The 17481-nt window shown below is 36.2% G+C and overlaps 1 pseudogene; it reads right to left on the bottom strand.

Moving 5' to 3' along the window:
* Positions 1 to 6647: 6647 nt before the first annotated feature.
* On the bottom strand, positions 6648 to 8599 carry LOC143567977 (peptidyl-prolyl cis-trans isomerase Pin1 pseudogene; annotated as a pseudogene).
* Between the last annotated feature and the right edge of the window lie 8882 nt (positions 8600 to 17481).

The raw sequence follows: 17481 nt of genomic DNA, 5'->3' as shown, positions 1-17481 counted from the left end.
AAAACGATGGGGCATGTAAAGTTTGGAGATGGTTCGGCAGTTGAAATCAGAGGCAAAGGGTCGATTCTTCTTCAGTGTAAAAATGGCGATCAAAGACTCATTACTAATGTTTATTACATTCCAGATTTATGTAATAACATATTGAGTCTCGGGCAACTTGATGAGGTTGGATGCAAGACAAATATTGAGAATGGTTATCTCTCACTCTATGACCGATCGGGTGTAGCGTTAATGAAGGTCAAGAGGTCTCCAAACCGGCTCTATAAAGTGTGTCTTCATGTTGTTTTACCAACCTGTTTATTTTCGAAAATGAACAAGACAGCTTGGATTTGGCATGCTCGTCTCGGGCATTTAAACGTTGATGTCATGAGAATGATGACACAAGAAAAGTTGGTGATTGGGGTTCCAAGCATAAACCACAAGTCACAACTTTGTGAAAGTTGTCTGGTCGGGAAGCAATGAAGGCTTCCATTTCCGTCCCATGCCTCGTATCGAGCAAAACAACCTCTTGAACTAATACATGCTGATCTTTGCGGTTATATTACACCTTGCACACCATCTGGCAACAAGTATTTTTTGTTGCTTGTTGATGATTTTATCAGATTCATGTGGGTATACATGACAAAGTCGAAAGATCAAGCTTTGGAAGCATTTGCTAAGTTCAAGAAATCTGTTAAAGTTGAAACGGGTTATAAAATCAAGGCCTTAAGAACAGATCGTGGAAAAGAGTTTGTGTCTACAAACTTTGAACAATTGTGCAACGAAGATGGTATAAATCGGTACTTAACGGCACCATATACACCGCAGCAAAACGGTGTAGTTGAACGAAGAAATCAAACCATACTTGGAATGACAAGATCGATGATGAAAGAAATGAAGCTACCACAATGGTTGTGGGGAGAAGGTGTACGACATTCGATTTACATCTTGAACTGAACACCCACAAAAGCTTTGGGAAAGAAGACCCCGTATGAAGCATTAAAAGGACGAAAGCCGAATTTGGGACACTTGAAAGTGTTCGGTTGTACCGCCCATGTTAAAATACCCACGGTTCAGTTAACAAAATTGGCCGACATAAGTGAATCTATGGTGTGTCTCGGGAGGGAACCGGGAAGTAAAGCTTATAGACTTTACAATCCGAGAACCAAACGGGTGTGTGTAAGTAGGGATGTTCGCTTTGAGGAAAGCAGGCCATGGAATTGGGTCAAAGAACTCGATGCAAATGAAGAAGATTGGGTCGAGTTCACCATTGAAAATGAAGCCCAAACCACCCGGTTTGGTTCGGCCCAGATTTCACCCAATTAAAGCAAGATAGCTGTTGTCCAAAATACACACAGCGGGCCTGGTTCGACTACTGTGACCAGCATATAACACCCTGGCTTAAGCGGAAACGCCCGAGTGTGACGTACAGATTGCCCAAACACACGTGGTACTATTAAGTGACCATAATAACATTAATTCATTAAATTGCCAAAGTACACAAGTTCAAATAAGAATACAAATTGAAATCAAATCATAATAAAAACCTAAGTGTCTCGTTCATTAAATAGCCTAGTTATCTAAGTGTCTTCAATACTTCAACCTCTAATCATGGTACCTTTAACATATGTATAAAATATGGTCAGCTATAAATATAGCTGGTGAGTTTCCACAGTTTAAATACGTACTTAAAAACCATACAATTCATAGACATGTGATAAACGAGCAAGTAAGTCCTTTCCAGTTGGTACAACCAACGTACTTGGATAATCGCGCAAGTAAGATCCTTTTCAATTGGTAACAACCAACGTACTTGGATAATGAGGCCCTTTTTCACTCGATACAAATGGATCGGAGTGCAAAGGGGGGCGTATGATCATATTTAATGAGGCTTCCCAATCGTGCAAGTAATACAAGTAGCACACAAGTCCATATGCGAATTGTAGTTTTGTAATAGAAGAAACAATGCTTGATTTTTATAAGGATACATATGCTATCCCAAAACATTAAAACATTAAAAAGGGGTGGTGAAAAACTCACCTTATGAATAAGGTAATAAAAGAGGCTTGTAAGCGTTGAAGAATGCAACAACCGAATACGTCACGAAAGCCGAAGCGTGTGATCAATACCAACTAAAATAGATAAAAACAAGACTCAATCGATAACCTTACGGGATTGTATTTTTATTGGATATTTCATGTTATTTTGCATTATTTTATATATTTGATTATTTTATTATTATTTAAGTCTTAACGGAAAAACCGGTTATTAATATGCTTTAAGTATTTTAACGGTGAGAAAACGAAGTATATATGTTCAAAAAGCTTGAACCATTGATTATAAGTCGAAAATAAAGTTATTGTTTTAATGAGGTGATGTTTAGGAAATTAAAGTTTACGTTACGTTTAATAAGCGATTTTTTTAATAACAACTTACGAAAACGAGAAGCTTGATTTTTACATGTAAAATGGTGAGATATATTTTATTGTTAATTTACATAATTTTTATTTAATTTTAAAAGGTTTCTATAATTTTATTTTGATTTTTAAATGATTAAAGTGATATAATAATTATTAATAAGCTGAATTAAAAAGAATATATAATAAAAGAGGGTGTCTGACCCGGGTTTCGAACCCGGGTCTCAATGTTATAAGGTTAGTGTGTAGCCAGTTGCTCTAAGCTTCATATTCGTTCGGAATATAGTTTTGAATACATATATATATATATATTAACAAGTTTTAATGGTTTTAATTGATAATAATAATAATATAAACAGGTTAACAAAAAAAAATGATGAGAGGACGCGTGACCTGGGTTTCGAACCGGGTCTCTTAGTTACAAACACCACAGACTAACCAGTTGAGCTATCATATATTATCAGTTTCATATGAAAATCATTATTTATAAACAAAACAGTGGGTTCATCTTCTCCATTTCAAGAACATAAACCCAAAAAATTCAATTCTCAGTTTCTGTTCATTGATTGTTAAAATTACTTTAGGGGTTTTGTTTGTTGGATCAAAACTAACAGAATGTATATAAAAATTACCTTAAATGATGTTGATTTGGTCGAAACCCAGTTGCCGGAAAATAAAGTATAGAAATCTCCCGATTACAGACAAATCTGTGTATTAGAGGGGGGTTGAGAAGTGTGAGCGAGTTGTGACGAAGGTTTGGGTTCTATTTATACTACGAACAGGAGCGTATACGCGGTTATCCCATTAATTTGATTACCCGGATTTTCCGGCGAGCATTACGGACAAGATTAGGTGTTGATTAATGTGATTAACGGGTTGGTTAAGATATTATGACGATGGTAATTGATTTTATGATATTTAATTATGTTAAAAGTGTGTTTAGGGGGGCCGGCGGTCACCTCCGGCGCCGGAATCCGGCGGCCGGAGGCTCACCGGAAAAACGCAACGGGGAAGGGGACGGGATAGGGTTGGGTTTATTTATTTTATAAATTTTATTTTGAATATTTTACAATTTAGCCCTTAAAGATTCATAATTGTTTTATATGGAAACTTAATATATTTTTTAAGTTAATATAAGTTTTCAAAGTTTACATTTCTAACTATAAACTTTATATGGTTTTCGGTTTTGGATTATTTACGCGTTTTAAGCGAGTTATCGATAAGCCTCGTGATTTCATAAGAAATGGAACGTAGTAATAAATGAACGAACGTTTAAACATAAATGTCGGGAATTCTTTATTAATAATCATGACAAAATAATCAAACGACCTAACGGGTCGGTTTACAAATACAAATACGAATCGAAAATTGACGAATGTCACACAGCAGCCCAACAACAGAGCGTGACAGCCCCTTGCAGAACAGACAACGGGCTGATTCAGGCAGTTCGGACAGCCCAGACAGACCATTTAATGACCAAAACAGTCCGAACAGCTATGTACAGCCAAGTTCATCAGATGCGAGCCCAATTTTTAGCTCATATTATGATGACGCGCCTGCCCAGGGTTTCCGACAGCTGAATAATGTTTACTCCATGACCCAGTCATTGCAACAAATCCCGTTTAACCCGCCTCGATTTGAAGACCCAGACCTACTGTTACTTAATGAAGAACCGAGTTCATTTAGTGAGGCCAAAGATAGCCAGGAATGGAGAATTGCTATGCAAGAAGAATTAAATTTGATCAAGAAGAATGACACTTGGAAATTGGTTCAACCACCCAAAGGTGTTAAACCAATTGGTCTAAAGTGGGTCTACAAAGCCAAACGAGATGCCAAAGGTGATGTAACTCGTTACAAAGCTAGACTTGTGGCAAAGGACTATGTTCAAAAGCACGGTATCGATTATGATGAAGTATTTGCTCCGGTTACCCGAATGGAAACCGTTCGGTTACTTCTTTCTCTAGCCGCACGGGATGGGTGGGAAGTTCACCATCTTGATCTCAAAACCGCATTCCTGAATGGAGAATTGAAAGAAGATGTCTATGTGTCTCAACTTGAAGGATTTGAGAAACCGGGAAAAGAACACCTCGTGTATAAGCTATCCAAAGCCTTATATGGCTTGAAACAAGCTCCGAGAGCTTGGAATTCGAAGCTGGATGCAACACTAAAACTGCTTGGTTTTACTCGTTGTCCAAGAGAGCATGTCGAGTACAAGATAATCGCCAAGGCTGGTCCGTTAATTGTGGGAGTTTATGTGGATGATTTAATCATCACAGGAACGTGTAAAGATGAAATCAATGGATTCAAAAGGCAGATGCAAGACCGCTTTGAAATGAGTGATTTGGGATTGTTAACTTACTACTTGGAAGTAGAAGTTAAACAAGACAAGACAGGTATTACTTTGAAGCAAGCAGGTTATGCCATGAGAATTCTCAAAGATGCAAATTTGTGGGAATGCAATCCTACAAAATGTCCTATGGACCCAAGTCTAAAACTCGGAAAAGATGAGGATCAAGAGTGTGTTAATGCCATTGAATATCGAAGAATAATTGGCTGTCTTCGATATTTAACACACACATGACCAAATATTAGTTATGCTGTTGGTATAGCTAGTCGTTTTATAGAGTCCCCAAGGGCATCACATTCACAAGCTGTGAAACATGTGATGAGGTATGTGAAAGGCACGATTGACTTCGAGATGCATTACAAGAAAAATGGAGATGCAAAGTTAGTAGGCTACAGTGACAGTTCTCATGCGTCTGATCGTATGGATGGTAAGAGTACAACAGGAATGGTGTTCTATTACGGGGGTGGTCCGATAGCATGGTGTAGTCAGAAGCAAAATACAGTTGCTTTGTCATCTTGTGAAATTGAATTTATAGCTTCAACCACTACAGCTTGTCAAGCAATTTGGTTGAAAGGTTTAATAGAGGAGATAACTGAGAAAAGTGTGGAAGCTATAACACTACGTGTGGATAATAAGTCTACAATCTTGTTAATGAAAAATCCAGTATTTCACAGACGAAGCAAACATATTGATACTAAGTATCACTTCATCCGAGAATGTGTGGAAAAGAATTTGGTGAAGATAGAGCACGTGAGTGGAGATGAACAGAAAGCCGATATTTTAACTAAAGCCTTACCAAGAGTCAAGTTTATCGAGATGAGGGAAATGCTAGGAAGACCTAACAGCTTTGAAGAACGGAATCAAGGGAGTGAATGTTAGTTGATTCCGTATTACTGTTCAGTTCGGTTTTTAGCAGCCGGTAAAAACAGTTTTCATATTTAACTTTGGGTTAAAGTTTAATAGAAAAGATAAAACAAGTTGCAAACCAATTGGACTGAAAAGTCAGGTTGCTTGCTTAAGTAAATCTGCAGAAGATAACAAGTGGGTAGGATAAGGTGTAAAACCAACTTGTGTGTCAAGTAGTTTTGTGTTTCTCACTCTATAAATAAAGGGGTTTGTTTCTTTGATTATGTACTACCACTGCTAGAAATCAGTTTTTATAATAAATACAGCTATAAAAGTTAGTAGAACTCTTGTCCATATTTTCTGTTTTGTTTTTATAGTTCAAGATCCAATTGTGACCAACAATGAATATACTTTATCTCATTTTCTACACTTGAATTTATACTCTGTTTTCAAATCATGTTTGTCATCTCCTTTAAAGAAAGTACCTGAGAAAAGTGTTAGAAATGACCAAAGAATTTAGCCTCACTCACCTAAAGGTATACAGTCTTTTTCGGTCATCATACAGTAAATGAAAAAAACCAAAAAAATCTTTAACAGTATGAAAGCATTGAAGATTATTATGAAAGAAAAGTTATTTTAACCTTCAATTAAGGATACAAACCTTGAGCACTAACTTCAAACAGAAGTCAGGGAGGTACCGGTGTAATTTTTGTGACCCAACCAACTTACCAAAGACTAAGTTATAGAAAAAGAAAAAACTACCATAATTGTTAACCATTTTTTAACGGCAAACCTACACATTCTCTAAATCAGCATCACTTATCCACGACCTGACTGGAACCCATGGCCTCTTAGGAAGGGGACACACGACCTATTAGGAGGGAACACTTTTCATCACGCATAAATACCATTGGGCCAAAAGCCCTTTGGTATTGTTAGCCATGAATAGTCGCCCAAAAATATCCGATTTGTCCCCCTTTCCCTAGCAATTGGTTAATAGCATAAGATAAACATGTCCATATAGTTCAATAAATCTCACAAAATAATTATTCAAAACATATGTCATTAGTTTTCCAGATGAATCCAACAAAACAACACAAAATGAAGAATAGCCCAACTCAAGTTACAACAGAAATCATAATAGAAGTCGAAGAAGAAACAGCAACAGGAAACTTCAAATCTGTCCTTACCACTGGTTAACCAGTTCGCTTGATGATGTGAACACCGCTATCAGTATCCACAATCTCACTTATCTCTCCAACTTTCAATGCATATGTCGCTTCCTCAAATGGCTTCTGCATCTGCTTCCTTCCAAATGAACCTGCATCAAAGTTATGCAGCAACCAATGTTTGAATTGAACCGTCTTTTCTTCATAAGAATGACAAGATAACTTTGTTTTATGGAAGCCACTTGTAAATGGAATACTAACATCTAGGAAGATAACAAAATGAACCAAAACAATTGACTGTTTTATATGAGGAAAACCCCATTCTTTAATTAAAATAGATTGCAACACGAACCAAACAAGATTGTGGCTCAGGACACAAACCAATTAATTTCCACATGAATTGAGACCTATTGACCCTTTCTCATCCCTTCCCAACAAACTTGTTTCTACGCAAACACGGTCTTAAAACTGACAAAACAATGCGAGATTGTGGTTTGAACTCTAAACCAATTGACTACAATAGGATTGACTGATGATCGTCAGTTGGTTCAAACTTCAAACCACAATCTCGCATGGTATGTAGGTTTTAAGACCAGGCTTGCATACCTTAGGAGCAAGCTTGTTGGGAAAGAATGACAAAAACTCATCAGTCCAATTCATCTTGCACTTAAAGCTCGAACCACAATCGGTTTGGTTCATGTTGCGATTTCAGTCATTAGGTCAATCCTATTGTTGGAGCCCTATTTTAGTTACAGACTGATTTACTTCATCATATAGAACAATCAAATGTTTTGAGTTCGTTCTTTTCTCTCCATGAAAACAAAACTTGTTTCCCCATATACGCAAGTGCGGTCTCATAGCATCTTAACTATTAACCAACCAACAAACCAACCAACCAACTGAATGTAACTAATTCTATACTGTTTATTGTAACAAACTAACTAACTAAACTAACTGAATGTAGCTAATTATATACAGTTTATCCTAACAAGCTAACTAACTAACTGAATGTAACTAATTATATACTGTTTACTACAAACTAACACACTAACTGAATGTAACTAATTACATGCAGTTTATTCTAACAAGCTAACTAAATAACTGAATGTAACTAATTATATACTGTTTATTACAAGCTAACAAACTAACTAACTAACCAACTGAATGTAACTACCCATAACCAGGTGCTTCAATATCATCAGAATAATCATTAAATTAAACTAATAAACGTGCTAATTGTGAGAATACACTAGAGTAATTATATATAATATACAAGTAGAGTAATTATGCAAGTTGCTCTACTTGTATATATAATTACAATACTTGATTCTCGCAATTAACACGTTAATTTTCATTTGTATATGATCCAAACCGATAATACATATATCATATGATTCTAAACATCTATGGATAATCGAATTTCATAAAAGCAGATAATAACAAATAACAAAACCCTAGAAGCTCAAACCCATAACATAGCGAGATCGCCACCCGCGTTTAGCCGAGCTACAGTCCGAGTACCGAGTTGCAACATCTTCAAACTTCAGTTTCCCGGAAACAATATCCTCGCGTAGCGCCTTGAGCTGAGAAACAGCAGCGTCTCTAGTGGTGTTGCTAATAACGCGGCCTTCTGGATCCTTCCAGGAAGCCTTGCGACGAGATCCTTCGTGTTTAATGAGTATGTGTGAAGCCTTAACTTTATCAGACGAGGAAGAGGATGACATTTTGGACTTCTTGTCGTGGCGGTGGTGTTTGTGGTTGTGGTGGCTTCGGTTGTCTTTGGCTGCGGATAAATCTGCAGGCTCTTTCCTCTTCCGATCGGAATCTATGGTTGGGGATTTGGTTTACTGTTTACGGCGGCTGTGTGAGTATTAAGTTTGGAAGTGGGAAGATATTATTAGAATAAAACTAACTTTGGTAGTCCTTCAACTTCTAGAAAATTCAACATTGTGGACAATTCTACAACTTTTTTATTTTTTGGTTTCTAAATGCACGTCACGTCACGTCATGTCACATTGATCATGTTAGGTTATGTAGTTACACTAACCATGTGTTAAATTATAAGTTTACGCCGACTACTACATAGTTTAAGCACTTCAACCAAAGTTGATGGTTGTATGAACGAAAGAACACGAGGTATTGAAGTGATCAATAATTGAGTTACTTTTAACACAAAGCGAATTTGTGTGATATGAAAAAAAAATCTCGTAAATGCTTAAAAGAATATGAATGTGAATATAAAAAATGACTCGTGGATTGCATTACATGATGGACTAAGCAATAATTACCTCAAACTCCAAGGGTTTCAAAAGTATTCTACATTATGTAGTGTTGATAAGTTCTTCGTGTTAGTAATGGAAAAGGTGATAATCTAATAAACCTATAAGTATATGCGTACCTGTTATAACATGGAGATTAGTAACTGCATCGGAGAAGATTGTAGATGACATGATTGTCAGCTTGATCGAGTTCCTTTTAGGATGTATAGTTAAGGATGGTGTTAGGGTTCTTGAGAGGAATTCGGTTTAGGAGAGAGGAGACACATAAAATTGTATGTGAAAATTAGGTTATGATGTTAATTTATTCTCTCTATATACACACCCAAAGAAAACCCTTTATTAGCTAGTAAGGGTAATATGGCCCATCAACAACTACCAAGCTAATATATAATAAGGTATATTAATAATTTTGATATATTATAATATAAATGATAACGATGGTCATATTAATATATATATAGGGTAAGGTTAAAATGAAAACCCACTTGAGTTGTGAAAACCCGCAAAAACCCTATGTAACATCGTTTTTTTTTGTTACATGTAATATATGTTGTAAAATTTAATACAAAATATCGAAACATAAAAAAATGTTTTGCTATTTTTAACATTTTTTTACTAATTTTTATATATATTTTCAGGAGAAAGAAAAAGTTATATTTATATTTACATTTTTTATTCACTTTAATTGTGTACCACAAGATTTAAACATTAACTAAAAACATGTGGTTGAGAATGAGTTTCTAGAGTTTTTACAACTCAAGTGGGTTTTCATTTTATACTTAGCCTATATATATATATATATATATATATATTCTTACATTCTCCCACTTGGCCGACTAATAATTTATTAGGAGTATTAGATAAGCCTGATTAAGTATTAACACTCATTTTAGCTTTAAACTTAAATTGGAATAAAGAAATACAGTCATTGAATGGAACATCAGCTCAAGACCCCCATTAATCATACTGCAATCATTATTTAAAACCTAAGTAGTTATCTTCAAAATTTTCAAGTAAGCCCTTCAGAACGTTTAATTTGTATTATAATTTATCTATATGTCATTAGGCATGTAGAACATATTAAGAAACATACAAAATCAAAAGTGAGGAAAATTAATAATTAGTTACTCATAGTACGATATGCAATTATACATGGTCATTAGTAATCTCGTCTTGATTATTAAATGCTTACATAAAACTTATGGGTGATAAACTTTTAGTTTTCGGATCCTTAAGCATATCATGAATGCATTCGATACGAAAATTTAGCTTCCTCAATTTGTTCATAAATGAATAATTAGTTTCATATCGAAATTTTAATGCAGCGCCTCTCGAACTATTACTGTTTGAGAAAACATGGTAGCCGATTTTATCACAGTAAATCTTCAATATTTACTTTATATAGAGTTAATAAACTTATGAGTCCACTGATAGATTTTGAACAACATTTATTGCTAATTGCGTTATGGTTAATCATCATATTATGTCATTATAACTTAGGTTATTGTTATTATTCATTATGACTCCTCCATGAGATAGATTTATTTGTTGAAAAGAATGTATCCCGAAAATTACATTTTGTTATCTTTGAGTATAACAAATTTAGAGTAATCAACAGGTTTGAATTCTCACTTCTTATTATAAATTATAGTCTTTCTTTTCCTTTAAAGATATTTTAATACTCTTTTAGATGTTTCACATTAATCTAGACATATCTAGTGTGCTACGATTTTGAGTAAAATTTGAACGAGTATAGACTTGAACTTACATAAGGCTTCTACTTAATGAAGCGTAAAGATATGATCTCATTAATCCTAATATCCTCTAAAGAAGAGCAATGTTGTTTGTTACATGTGTAAGGACCCATTTAAGGTAAAACATATGGAACAAAACTAATATCCATTTGGGTCTATCTCAGCATGTTATGATATCTATTGCATAAGGGATATCTATGAGATCTATCATATCAAAGTATGTGGGTGAATAATGCTTTGACTTATGCAACATATACATGCCAGAAGAATGTCATCTATATAAGGACAAACTTGATTTTAGTTGCTCCCACTCATCTTGAGGTAGATACATTAATCCACTTGATTTTTGATGAAAATAATTGTATAAAAGATTTCATCACATTTTGATGTTTAGCTTAACCCATAACTTACATACTAAATGTTCTTTGACCTTCAGTTTATAACTTTTAGGTTGTTTCATGAACATATAAATATGCAAGCCAGTTGTTAGGGAATCTTTTATAATATAGGTAAGAAGATTCTTTGATAATTGGTTTCTCCTTGAATATAACCTTTAACAATTAACCATGCTTCTTAATGTCTTAGCGTTTCGTATTGGGATTTAGTTTAGTTATAAACACTCTTAGGTGATTCAACCAAATCTCAAAACGTTATGCTAACTTATGGAGTCAATTATGATTGATGCTAATGGTTTAATTATAAGGGATAGGATCATTAAACTTTCCAACATTCATTTCAACTTAGTTAGGGAGGTTACATAATCATCAAAGTTAGCAAGTTTTAGAATCTAGATGACCTCTAGAGTTGATAATTGGGTTTATTAAAAGTTTCAGTTTTATGGATTAACTATTGGTTAGGTTGCTATCATTTTCAGGATTCTAAATATGTAAGAGTTGGTGCAATAAGTGTACGAGAGGTGTAATCAGAGTTAAATTTGGAGTAAAATTTAATGACCCTCTTCCCCATACCTCTTGTACTTTCGATAAGTCATTATAAGAAATTTTACTGCTCCCACTGACCTTAGAAACCATTAGGAAATTAGCATGCTTATGGTCAATATATAAAGACCAATAGATTCTAATAGAGAAACAAGTTAATGGCGTTAGTCATTGAAGTTTCTCTTGATGAGGATTATTTTAGTAAGATATCTGAGTATGCCCACATTTAAGCAACAATGAGACTTTTGTAAAAGTAGCATTCTCAGGGGATAAGTTTTGATGGAACAGTGTCGTGATGGAGCAGTGTCTTGTACAAGAAGTGTAAATTGAGATGATATCAAGTTTTCACTCCCCCACCTCTTGTAAATCTTTCAAGTTATGATTGAGACACTTAAGGCTCCAACGGATCATCGATATCTCTAGGAAAACCACATGAGAAGTTTCAATGATCTACGTGATGTGAGAATTTCATACATACGTTAGACTTGATTGACTTTCTTAACGTCCATATATCATAAGAAACTTAGGGACACATTTAGAAGAAATCGTATTAAGTATATATTGATGGATCTCTTTAAGACCATGGACCATAGAAGACAGGTTAGATACAAGTAGATAGTTTATAAATGATATATGAATTATGTCTGAATATTTCTGATTGACCCATACTTATTCCTCAAGCAAAGTAATGTTCACGGCATCTAACACATGATTTAAAATCACTAAGAATGAGACTAATACCATGTCATAATTTCTCATGAAATTTGATTTCAATGGATCAAATTTTTAGGTCTCATTTGTCTTTTGTTAAATTATCATTTGCATGATAACAAAATGTGTAAAAATGTATTGTATTATCTAGTTCTATCAAAATATTGATAACCAATAATATGACAATTTAAGGTAAGGATGACTTTTTGTTAGCTATGCAAATCTCATAACTATTGTAAGGCCCCGTTCCCGGAAACCCTACTTTCACGCTGGTTGGATTTACTCAATCACATAATTCGGAAAATCATAGTTAATTTAAACATTTCGCGGAAATAAAAGTCAACCATTCATACATAACATAAATACTTTGTCTTAAACAAAAATAACATAAGTCTTAAACATAAACCATAAATGACACGAGAGTCTTCTTCATAGCGATGCCGGTCTTCTTATTATTGCCACGTATCCTCATCAAGCAACTTACCTCATTCTAATTGCCTGTGTGCATACTAAAAGTCAGCTACGCTGAGTGAGTTCTAGATAATCAATTAACATACATCTATTCACAATCATACTTATACGTGTCCGAAGATACGTATTCCATACATTACTTACTATTCCTCGTTCATACATACATTATGTACATGCATACGTACTTACATCCTTTCTTTCATACTCTTCCTATGGTATACCATAAACTATTCTATTTCTTTTATCTCATATATTCTCAGGGTCTGGTCCCTCTATCTCAGATATTATCAAGGTCTGGTCCCTACTATCTCAGATATTATTAGGGTCTGGTCCCTTCTGTCTCAATCTCAGATATATTAGGGTCTGATCCCTTCGTCTCGCTTAACCATATATTCATACATGTCTTGTCAACTATCCATACTTTCGCATCATACGTGCATACTTTACCTGTCTTATGTATATAATATGTATATACATATTCATTCATATAATCATCATATAATCATCATATAATAATAACATTCAATGCATAATCATACACGTATGTTATACTTATCACTTATGATAAGTATTTTATCTATCACTTAGGAGTATGCACACAGCCCCGGAAAAAACATCACATAGAAAGGGGCTAGAACTCACCTAGAGTCGATTCCTCTTTGAATTAATAGTAATTCCTCTCTTCAACTGTGTCCGACTAACTGTTAATAACATATACGTATTAAACTTTATATTTGTTTGATCTTTATTCTCCAAAGTTAACGGTGTTAACTTTTAAGTTGACTGAACCGACATGTATTCTTCTTTAACCGTTCATTTTAATTTAATACACTTTAATCCTCATTTATTAGTATCGTATATTTATATTATATCCACTTCTTTATTATTAATTCAAGTCCTTAATGCGTTTATTAGTTAACGTCCTTAAGCGGGTGTGGGTTCGTATTTAACTCGTGCTCGGTTAAGTTCTTACTTATGAGTAGGTTCTTGTGTTAGGCTCACCTTCAACTCATATTCCTTTATTTGTGGTGGGTCACGGGTTCTAAACGAGTTGGGTCTCGGGTTCGGGTTTCGTCGAGTTGTCGTATCCATATTGCTCTTTATTAATATTATAGTATATTTATTAAACTTTTATTATATATATATATATATATATATATACCAAACACCCACCCCCAACCCTAGCCCCTTTAGACCGTACCCCCCCCACCCGTCTCTTCCTTCCTTCCTCCTTCTTCTCAATCGCCGGGCCTTCCTTCTCCAGCTACACACCATGCCGCCACATCCCTTCCATTCCCAGCCACCATGACAATCATAATGAAGAAACGATTCGCATAGGGAGGAGTGATGTTCGGGTATTTTGTATATATATTAGTGTGTTAATTATGTAGTTTTATTTAGTATATTGTTAGAACTTTGGTACTTCATACGTGCTTTTGTATTTCAGGTCATTGATCGTTAAAGATGCTAAATTGGAGACTTGTACAAGCATGGAATGATATCTCGGGAAGACCGAAGCATAAATTGAAGTCTCAGGAAGTGTTAGAAGGATTCGGGAAGAGTTTGGATGAGAAACCTAAAGACGATGCTAAAACTGAACAAGATGGGTTCACAAAAAGCGACCAGGAAGTAAAACGAGCATATCCTGGGCTAGAAAATGAGTTACGGAACCCATAACATATGAATTTTGGGTTTCTCGACGAGAGGAATCTAAATATGAAGTTGTCTTGGACCATCGCGCGCGATGGTCCAGGGAGGGTGACCATCGCCCACCGACGGGAAAGTTAGGGTTTGATGTTATATCTTGTTTTGACGACCTTAGACGCCCCCATTCAGTTTCAGGCAGTTTCTAGAGCAACAAGAGGAGAAAACCTTCATTCCTATTCATCTCAAGGCCATAGATATGATCCAAATCATCCGAATCGAAGACCGAGAGATGCCGAGACGCGGCTAGATCCTTCGAGTCATACCCGGGATGTATAGTTTGTAATCTTTTAGTTTATTTGTCATGTACTAGAACAACAAATTGTAATTGTTTTGATGTTAATCTATGGGTATTGATGTTTAGTATGTTCGTACAATCAGTCGGTTTAGGTTTATTTCGATCAGAACGATTAGTTTGTCGATTGCTATAATAATTGCTCATAGGATTGTTTGACCTGTTAATTGCAATAAAGCAGACGTTTGCCCTTAGTTGAGTCACACTGGCAGAGACCGTTTGATAACCAGTGTCGTGTGTTAGCGAGCGTGGATGCCTAAGGTTTAATCGGTTAGTCAGTCTGTAGTTGACATGAGATAATTAATCTGCTAGGTTGCATGAGATTGTTGTTAGTTACTTACTTGAATTCCCGGGTGTGATTTGCTTTGTTTATTGATTGAATCTTTGATTAATTATTTGCTTGTTATTAAAACCTAATCAACTGCTAGTGTGATCAGCACTGTTGACAGTTACTTCATAATTCTAGAAACTAGTTGCACATTACACTGACTAGATACTCCTGGTGGATACGATACCTGACTTACCCTAGCTACTTATGTTAATTAGGTTTTTGCATGACTCAAACGACGGTCATCAAAATGGCGCCGTTGTCGGGGAGTTAGTGCGCTTAGTGTTTTTGTGTTAATTGATTTCTTAGTTTAATTTAGTTTAAATTACCTTTTGTTTTTAATTTTAGTTTAGTTTTATTTTTTCATTTTACGCGGGGTGTGTTATTTGTGCAAATAACAGGTTTATGCACATCCACCATTCAGGGAGACAGTCCCCACTGATTTACGAGCCAGAGATTGAACGTTTAGCTCGGCAGAACCGAGCTCAGATCAGACAACTGGATATGGCAGGTCAGAACCAGAACCAAAACCAAAACCCACCACCCGAAATTAATGTTTTCCAACCTGAACCGAATCCACCAAATAATCAAAATCCACCAAACAATGACCTACCACCACCAATAAACACCAACCAACAAGCCCAAAATTCAGCCCGACAATCCAGAAACCGAAACCTTGACAAACCCGGGCCATCAGCCCCGAACAATACCCCTCGTCACCGACAACCGATTATTCAAGATTTTGACCATGTCAGTATTCATACTGAAGACGAAGAAGAGGGAGATGATGAGGAATTTGGGCCGAGAAATGAAAATGCGGGTTTGCGTGTTGAAGAGGTTGATGAGGTTGAGGAACCGGTTAGGGTGAGAGGTAACAGGTGGAGGAACAGGAATCTTGATCGAGGTGGTATAGGAAGATATCGGGAGGAACAGAGACAGCTGATTCAGGTTAATCGGGGAGGTTTTGAGGAACCGAGGGCCAAACAAAGGAATTACAGGCCTCCGGTTCAGGGTGTTAACAGTCGGTTCAGACCAGCTATTTCAGATGGTGCATCACCGATTGTCCCACAGGTGCGTGTTCAGGGACAACCGAAATTTAAATCCCATCCGTCCTACATCAACATAGTTCCCCATTTCACGGACTGGGATCAGAGGACCCGTATTCACACTTGTCAGATTTTTCAGCTATTTGCGGGTCTATTGGTGATGGTACTTATGATCAGAATAAGGTTTGGTTGCAGTTGTTCCAGTTTTCATTAAAAGACAAGGCAAAACACTGGTTCAACTCGCTACCGATGCACAGTATTGAGAGCTGGGCCGAGATGCAGCAGGTTTTCCTTAACGAGTATTATTCGCAGTCGAAGGCTAACGAAGCCCGGATGGAGATTCGACATTTTGCACAGTCACCGGGTGAGTTATTTTATGAGGTATTTATTCGTTATAAGGAGATGATCAGGAAATGCCCGCACCACGAGATTGAGTTGTGGGAGTTAGTGAAGTGTTTTGTTGACGGGTTGACTTACGAAGACAGAAAGTATTTGAAATCGTCATGTAATGGGATGTTGTTGAACCAACCAGAAGAGGATGATTGGGATTTCCTTTAGTTTATGTGTGAGGATTCCAAGTTAGAAGCAGCAGCTGAACGAAGACAAAAAGTCGGGGTCACCCGAACAGTTAAATCAGCCTCAAGCTAGTCAGACAGAATTGCAGAGTTGGAACGGGAACTCGCGGGTTATCGGAAAGAGAAAAAGAAGGAGGTTGGTAAAGTCGGGGTGAAATTCCCGGTTTGTTCAGATTGTGGCGAGTTGGGGCATAAGGTTGAAGATTGCCTCGGGGTTGATGATGATGAGTATACTGATGAAGAGGAAGTCAGTTACGCGTACGGAGATTCTAAGGGTCAAGGGTTCAATTCAAATACATATCACCCGGGCCTAAGGAATCACCCGAATTTTAGATACAGGAACGCGTCGAATCAGTTGAACCTGAACTTTCAGGGGTCCAGTCAGAATCAACAGCAGAACAGCTACCGCTAGGGCGGTTATCAGCAGGGTTCGAACAGTCAGAGTGATAGTCGGGGTTATAACAGAAATGGTTACCGGGGTAACAGTTCGTCAGGTAATCAGAATCAGGACCAGCAGAAGGGTAGTTCTGGAAATTCAGACGAGTTAATACATTCAAAACTCGATGCGTTGTTGAAGCTTGTGTCAGATAATCAGAAGGAAACTCAGAGACAGTTCGAGTTA

This window comes from Bidens hawaiensis, unplaced genomic scaffold (genome assembly GCF_021521415.1).
Source record: "Bidens hawaiensis isolate Kalapana, Puna unplaced genomic scaffold, B.hawaiensis_p1.1 tig00023787_1, whole genome shotgun sequence".
Lineage (NCBI taxonomy): Eukaryota > Viridiplantae > Streptophyta > Magnoliopsida > Asterales > Asteraceae > Bidens > Bidens hawaiensis.
This window is presented reverse-complemented; position numbering and strand designations above follow the sequence as displayed.